This window comes from Phocoena sinus, chromosome 15, assembly GCF_008692025.1.
Source record: "Phocoena sinus isolate mPhoSin1 chromosome 15, mPhoSin1.pri, whole genome shotgun sequence".
NCBI lineage: Eukaryota > Metazoa > Chordata > Mammalia > Artiodactyla > Phocoenidae > Phocoena > Phocoena sinus.
In genome coordinates, this window is record NC_045777.1 from 80,067,324 (window position 1) to 80,075,434 (window position 8,111).

Sequence of the window (8,111 nt, forward strand, 5' to 3'; positions counted from 1 at the left end):
TTCATGTTTCTGAGCAAATCAGCGCAGCGAATGCCCACGTCCCTGGGGGAGAGGTTGGCCCTGCGTGCCGGAGGGTCCGGCCCCAGGCGACCTCTCCGACCCCAGGCGACCTCTCCAGCTCTCGACCCCGACCTCTTAGCATCCCCCACCCCCGCCCCCGGGCCTTTGTCCTGGTGGTTCCTTGGATCTGGTCCACTCCCCTTGCCATTTCTGACAACGTGTTTAAGACGGCACAGACGTCACTGCGAGCTCCCTTAGGACTGGGGCCGAATCTCTTTTGTCCACCTCGAATGACTATGCACCTGGCTCCCAGCAAATATACCTCGGTCGAGTGAATGGGCCTTTCTTATGAGAAAGAGAACAGTTGCTCCTCGCATCTGGGAACTAGCCTGGCACTCACAGCTAGGCCTTGGTATTCTCCTGTTGGACACAAAACAATTTCCCAGAACACCACGGTAGTGCAAGGCCATTCCGAGACCATGATGGAGCAAGGCATAAACAAGACTGCTCTGTAATCATGTTCAAAGCCAGATGAAAACAAGAATATTGTTGGAACCAGAAAAAGACCAACCGTTTCCCCATTCTAAGTAACTGCTGCTTCCTTACAGCATTAGCCTTTCACTTTAAAGATTTAAGACTTCCAGTCGTAGAATTGTCCCCTCTTCCTGACATCTATTCCAGAGTAAAAGCCCACTTACTTGAACCCTCCCCCAAATCACCTAACGCGGGCCCAAATTCTATAAAAAGCCTTCCCCCCCCCGCCCCGATTTATTTATTTACTTATTTATTTTTGGCTGTGTTGGGTATTCGTTGATGCACACGGGCTTTCTCTAGTTGTGGCGAGCGGGCGCTACTCTTTGTTGCGGTGCGCAGGCTTCTTATTGCAGTGGCTTCTCGTTGCGGAGCATGGGCTCTAGGCACGTGGGCTCAGTAGTTGCGGCTCTCGGGCCCTAGAGTGTAGGGTCAGTAGTTGTGGCACACGGGCTTAGGTGCTCCGTGGCATGTGGGATCTTCCTGCACCAGGGCTCAAACCCGTGTCCTCTGCATTGGCAAGTCCCTATAATAAGCCTTTTAAAACACTTTTTGTTTTTTGGCCACGCAGTGGGACTTGCAGGATCTTCGTTCCCTGACCAGGGATCGAACCTGGACCCTAGGCAGTGAAAGCTCTGAGACCCAACCACTGGACTGCCAGGGAATCCCCTAAACACCCTCTTACTGAGGTACATGCTGTTTTCCTTCTCAAAAGAGGCAATAAACCCAATTCGTTCAACTACAGGTGTGTTCCTGGTGGTTTTCATAATTGCTTTTCTTGTTTATCATTTGTCAGCCCCTAGAGAGTGGGAGTTCTGTCCTGTTCATTGCTGCATTTCCAGTTATCTGGGGCAAGGCCTGGCCCACAGCAAGACACTCATGTTGCTGGATGAACATGGGATCTTGGGAGCCAGGCACCTCAGATACTACTGCTGCTGTTGCCTGCTCAGCCCGCCCAGCCTAGGACATCTCTCCCACTGAGTCCCCCGAGGATGGACAGGTGGACAAGTGGTGCTTGCTTGGAGGGTGCTCTATTAATGCCCTAAGGCCATTCCTGGCCACTTGATAGTGGATGGTTTTCCAGGGGCCAAGGTTGCTGAATTAGGGGAAGTCCTTGAGTGACCCACGTCTGTCACTGGAACCCAGGGAGGGCTTGGTCTGGGTTGGATCACGCACACATGACCCTACATCACAAACCCCAGGCACCTCACTTTTCCCCAAACACACCACGAGACAAAAACTAGGAGTGCCTTTTCCTCCCTGGAGAACTCCCATACACCCTCCTTTGCCTGGCTTAAATGCTACTTCCTCCATGAAGCCTTCTCTGATTGCCCCCACCCAGCCTCCTCCTCCAGGCAGTCAGTTGCTCCCGTCTTGGTGCTCCCCCTGCTCTGAGTCCCAGTGGCTGGCATGTGGTAGTCACAGGGTGTCTTCACCATCTGCCTACCCACACGTCTGGGAGAGGGTTGTGCCAGAATCCCAGCGTCTAATTCTGGCTTAAAGTGGTGCTTCCAGAATGTTTGCAGAACAGAGGATTGAGGGAGGGAGGAAGGAAGAGTCTGAAAAAATAAAGAATGAGTGAATGTGCAAATGAGATAACCTAGTGATGGATGCATGAGTGAATGAGGAAGTCAGTGCCTATGAGAAAGAATGAATGAACACTCAACAAAGAAATGGATACTCCATGAATGAAAGAGCACACAATACAGTGGATGAGCAGACAGTTACAGAGCTAGCAGGGCAACCATCTCGATGATACCCCCAGCTCAGGGTCTGGCCCAGAGCTGGTACTTGGCAGACAGCTGCTGGATGGAAGTTAAATGAATGAATGAAATGAATGTGTGCACCAAGATGGGGGAGAGTTAAGGCATGTAGTTGTGAAGGAGCTGATAATAGCAACCTCAATGTCTAAGCCTAGTATAAGAGTGTTGACATGCTTGTCGTCCTGTTAAGGAACTGAGAGCCCCAGAGGGGTGAGTGACTGGCTCAGGGTCACCCAGACTCCAACCCAGCAGGCTGGGGCTGTGAGGGCCTGAGTGATCACATGACTCACGGATAGATGGACCAAAGCCCTCAAGCAGACCATGGTGGGGCCATCCAGGTGGCACCCTCCTAGGGCTGAAGCCAGATTTGCGGTCCTGCTCCCTGGGAGGAAAGGGTGCCTACCCACCCCCACTCCTCACTAACTGTCCCACAAGAGTGGACTCAGACTCTGAGTGACATCCTGTCCGCCACCAGAGGGCAGCAAAGCTCCACCCAGGCCCACGTGCCAGCAGCTGGCGCCCCTGAGGCACCAGAACTGGGCACTTAGGGAATGACGTCTACTGACCTGAAAGACACCAATGCTGTGGAGTCTGGCAGATCTGATGGCAAAGTTTGGCTCCACCTGCTCTGAAGCGTGGGCTGGGCAAGCAACCTAACCTCTCAAAGTTTGTTTCCTTATGTGCAGGCTGGGGACAAGCAAACCTACCCTTGACACTGGCCAGCGGATAAGATGATGTGCCAGATGTGCAGTGCCCAGCACAGCGCCTGACACTCAGTAACAGGGTGATCACCTGTTCCAGTTTGGTTCCAAGACTGAGAGATTTCCCAGGATGCTGGACTTCCAGTGCTAAAATGGGGAGAGTCTCGGGCAAAGCAGCACAGTCGGTCACCCAGGGGTGGGAACTCCCACCTCAATCCTTTGAGTTGCGATTGATACTTAAAGAACTAAAACAGCAAAAATGTTCACAACTATTCCGTAGTTTCAGCTTCTCACTGAATTAGTGAGTCAACGGTCTTTCCACAATGGTCTCTGTCAGTGACTAGAGAACAGTTCCACCAATGGAGATAAAAACAAAGAATACACCCACTTCAGAAAAGAGTTTGTCAGTTTCCTATAAAGATAAGTACCACACAACCCAGCAATCTCATTCCTAGAGAAATAAAGATGTACGTCCACCAAGACCTGTATGTGAATACATACAGCAGCTTGATTCATAACTGCCCCAAAATTGGAGACAACCCAAGTGTCCATCAAACTGTGACGTATCCATTCAGTGACACACACCTCAGCAATAAAAAGGAAGGAACCGTTGGTACTTGCAGCAGCATGGATGGATTTCAAAAGCATTATGCTTAAGGACTTCCCTGGCAGTCCAGTGGTTAAAGACTTCGCCTTCCAGGGCAGGGGGTGCGGGTTCGATCCCTCGTTGGGGAGCTGAGATCCCACGTGCTTTGCGGCCAAAAAAACCAAAACATAAAACAGAAGCAATATTGTAACAAATTCAATAGAGACTTTAAAAATGGCCCACATTAAAAAAAAAATCTTAAAAAAAAAAAAAGCATTATGCTCAGTGAATAAAGCCTGATCCAAAAGGCTACAACCTGAATGATTCCGTTACTTGATATTCTGGAAAGGCCAAAATGATAGAACACAGATCAGCAGTCACCACAGACCAAGGATACGGGAAGGGGATAGACTGTAAAGGGCCCGAAGGAACTTTCTGGGGTGATGAACATGTTGTGTATCTGGATTGTGGTGGTAGGTACACAAACACACACATCTGTCCAACTCATTGAACTCTATACTTAAAAAGGGTGAATTTAATTGTATGAAAATGATACCTCAATAAACTAGATTTAGTTTATGTGCAATGATGACACTTGAAAGGCACGGGGGCAATGGAAAGTGTAAGTATTGTGCCGCTGGCTGCTTTTTGTTAACTGCTTTACAAGACTTGAAAGGGGAACACGCATGTTCAGGTTAACCAACCATCAACTCAAGGCATGAAGGTCAGAAGGCATCCAGATTGGCAATCCGCACAGAGGCGGCGCTCATCACCGGGTAGACGAGATGGCTTGTTTAGTGGAGGTCATCGAGCCCTGTCCTAAGCCACTCCAGTGATTGTGCAATTAGTCCATGAACAGAGTAGCCATATGAAGGGTATGCACGGGCACAACAGATGGGCTCCCTCTCACCACAGCTGATATATTGCCGCTGCTGCTGAAGGCCTGAGTTGAATGATCCTTCCTGTAGCATTATCCTTCAAGGAGCCCAGTCAGCCTCCTGATGGCAAGTCTGTTACACTGACCACCTTTCGCCCTAGAGGCATTTGTCTTACTGTAATTTATTCTGTGCCATAAGGGTTTGCCTCCCCTACCTGCAGGACCTCTGCCAGCACCATCGTTCAAGGGCTTGCAGAATGCATTGGATTTGCCAGCAAGGGATCCGGCACAATACCTCTTTAGACCAGGGGATCATTTTATGGTAAAGGAGATGCAACATGGTGACGGGATTGTACACACAACAATACCCGAAAGCAGCTGACCTAATAGAACATAGAGTGGACTGTTATATTCTTAGATGAGGTGTGAGAGGTTGGAGGGATATCCACCAGGACATGAAGTGTGCATGGAACCTACAGCTGATACATGGCCCGGCATGCCCTATAGTTAGAATTCATGGATTAGGGAACCAAAAGGTGGAAGAAGTAAGTGGTTCCTTTCACTACCACCCCTGAAATCTGCTTGCGAACCTGTACTTCTCATTTTTTCAAACTTAGTCTCGGCTGGATGAGAAATTCCGATTCCTACTAAATATTTGGTGGTGAGAACACTGTAGGGTACATAGAAGTAGAAACAGAATGTTGGGACTTCCCTGGTGGCACAGTGGTTGCGAATTGCCTGCCAATGCAGGGGATACGGGTTCGAGCCCTGGTCCAGGAAGATCCCACGTGCCACAGAGCAACTAAGCCTGTGCGACACAGCTACTGAGCCTGTGCTCTACAGCCCACAAGCCACAACTACTGAGCCTGTGTGCCACAACTACTGAAGCCCACATACCTAGAGCCTGTGCTCCGCAACAAAGAGAAGCCACCACAATGAGAAGCCTGTGCACTGCAATGAAGAGTAGCCCCTGCTCGCTGCAACTAGGGAAAGCCCACGTGCAGCAACGAAGACCCAATGCAGCCAAAAAGAAATAAATAAATAAACTAATTAAAAAAAAAGAAATAGAATGTTGTACACATGAAACATATAATGCTATAAACCAATGTTACCTCAATACAAAAGTAAATCTAAAAGAAAAAAGAAAAGAAATTCTGATTCCTGGGGGTCATGGAACACTGTGGGACACAGTAAGGGTTCCAGTGGATTTGAAGCTCTGATTACCACCTGTTCATTTGGGGCTTCTTGGGCCGGGGAAATAGCAGCAAAGGAAGGGGTGGGAATAAATGACCTTAATTATGAGGAGCTAGGCGGCTCCTGCATGATGGGGCTGTGGAGGAGTATGTCTAGAACTTGAGGGATTTATTAGGGACCATTTCTTTCTTTTTTTTGCACCCATGTTTCTTGAAGCTGCAGCAGAGTGGGAAGGGGCCACGACAGGGACCTGATAATTCTCCCTGCTGAATTTCCTTGTGGGGATACCTCTGTCTCACTGGTGGGCCCAGATCGTCCTGGAACCGGAATGTGACTCACTCCTCTTCAGCTCCTTGGCAGCCCCAGAATGATGAGTAGGGCCTGCACCCTTGTCCTTAAGTGCCTCCCACCCAGCTTCAAGGAGCAGAGGCCACCAGCCATCAGCCATAAGGCTGAATCTGCTTCTCCCTCTTTCCCCTCCAATGGCTGAAATGTCACCCCCCCCACCTTTCAGCTGTCTCACAGCTATAAAGACCAGAAGATCTGGAGTATAGAAACTTTGTTTTAAATCTTGGATCTGCTATTTACTGATTATTTGACCCTGAGTGAGTCATCAATCTTTATAAGCCTTAATTCCTCATCTCTAAAGTGGGAATAATTACACTCATTTCATGGCATAGTTGTAAGGGCCAATGAAGATGAAATTTGTGAACAGGACACAAGCTGGAATTCAGCTGATGGAGCCTGGAATATAATGTTACCCTTGACAAGGAAAAGCCTGCCACCTGGGTCCAGCATCCTATTTCCAAGGACCTTCCAGAACTGGCTCCATCAGTGATTTCATCTTTTCCCAGTGTTCTCACTCTCTCCTTCAGCATATAAACATGCTCCATCTCCCCAGACTCTACGTCCTTCTCTACATACTCTCCTTCCCTCTACCATCAAACCGCTTTTCAAAAATTTTAATTATGAAGATAAAATATAGCCCTAAGAAGAGCAAATACAAAGTAATTCCCATGCACCCATCACCTAACTTCAACAATTATCAACATTTTCCATTCTGCCCTTTCTCCCTTCCTGCTGGTAAAGCAAATTCCAGAGATCATATTATTTCATCTGTAAATGATTCTGGATGCATCCGTAACAAATAAAAACCTTAAAAAATCCAGTATATTACTATCACACCTAAAAATATTAACAATAATTCCTTAGTATCAACTAATAGCCAATTTAAAAAACTTCCCAATTGTCTCAAAAAGTTTTCTTTTACAGTCGGATTATCATCTTTAGTTCCCTTGTCTTATCTTACCCATATCATTTCCCCTCCTTCTTTCTTTTTCATGACAATTATTTGTTGAAGAAACAGAATATTTTTTCCTATAGAATTTCTCACTTTGGGATTTGGACAAATGCTTTTTTTGGCATCCTTTCATATGTCCTTCTATCCCCTATTATTTATTTATTTGCGGTACGTGGGCCTCTCACTGCTGTGGCCTCTCCTGTTGCAGAGCACAGGCTCCGGACGCGCAGGCTCAGCGGCCATGGCTTATGGGCCCAGACGCTCCGCGGCATGTGGGATCCTCCTGGACCAGGCACGAACCCATGTCCCCTGCATCGGCAGGTAGACTCTCAACCACTGCGCCACCAGGGAAGCCCCTATTATTATTTATTTTGGGGGTAAACTCATAATTAGATCTAGAGACTTGATTAAATTCAGGTTCAATTTTTGTTTGTTTGTGTGCTTCATAAGAGGTGCTGTGTTCTTTCCATCATCTGACCTCAGGATCCCCATTGTGACTGTTTGTCCTGCTTTTAGTCATGTTAGGATTGATTGGGGGTTAGACATTGGCAGTCTAATCTATCCATTAGAAAGCTCCAAAAATCTTACCTAATGGTTTTTGCAGCCTTTAATGGTTGTTCCTGGATCCATTATTTCATTGCGTGCTACAAAATGTTGAACTTCTAATTTCAGTATTCCTTATGCATTTTTAAGCTGGTATTTTTCTCTAAAGAACTTTCCTCATTGCCCATTATCCTGTATAGAAGATGCTATTTTTTTCTTTTTTTTGGCTGCATTGGGTCTTCATTGCTGCGCGCGGGCTTTCTCTAGTTGCTGTGAGCAGGGGCTACTCTTCCTTGCGGTGTGTGGTCTTCTCATTGCAGTGGTTTCTCTTGTTGCGGAGCATGGGCTCTAGGTGTGCGGGCTTCAGTAGTTGTGGCACGTGGGCTCAGTAGTTGTGGCTCTAGGGCTCTAGAGTGCAGGCTCAGTAGTTGTGGCACATAGGCTTAGTTGCTCCGCGGCATGTAGGATCTTCCTGGACTAGGGCTCAACCTGTGTCCCCAGCATTGGCAGGCGGATTCTTAACCATTGCGCCACCAGGGAAGTCCCTAGAAGATGCTATTGATGCCACAACCCACGTCTCTTTGGCTTCCCTTTGAGTTTACTATATACACGGACA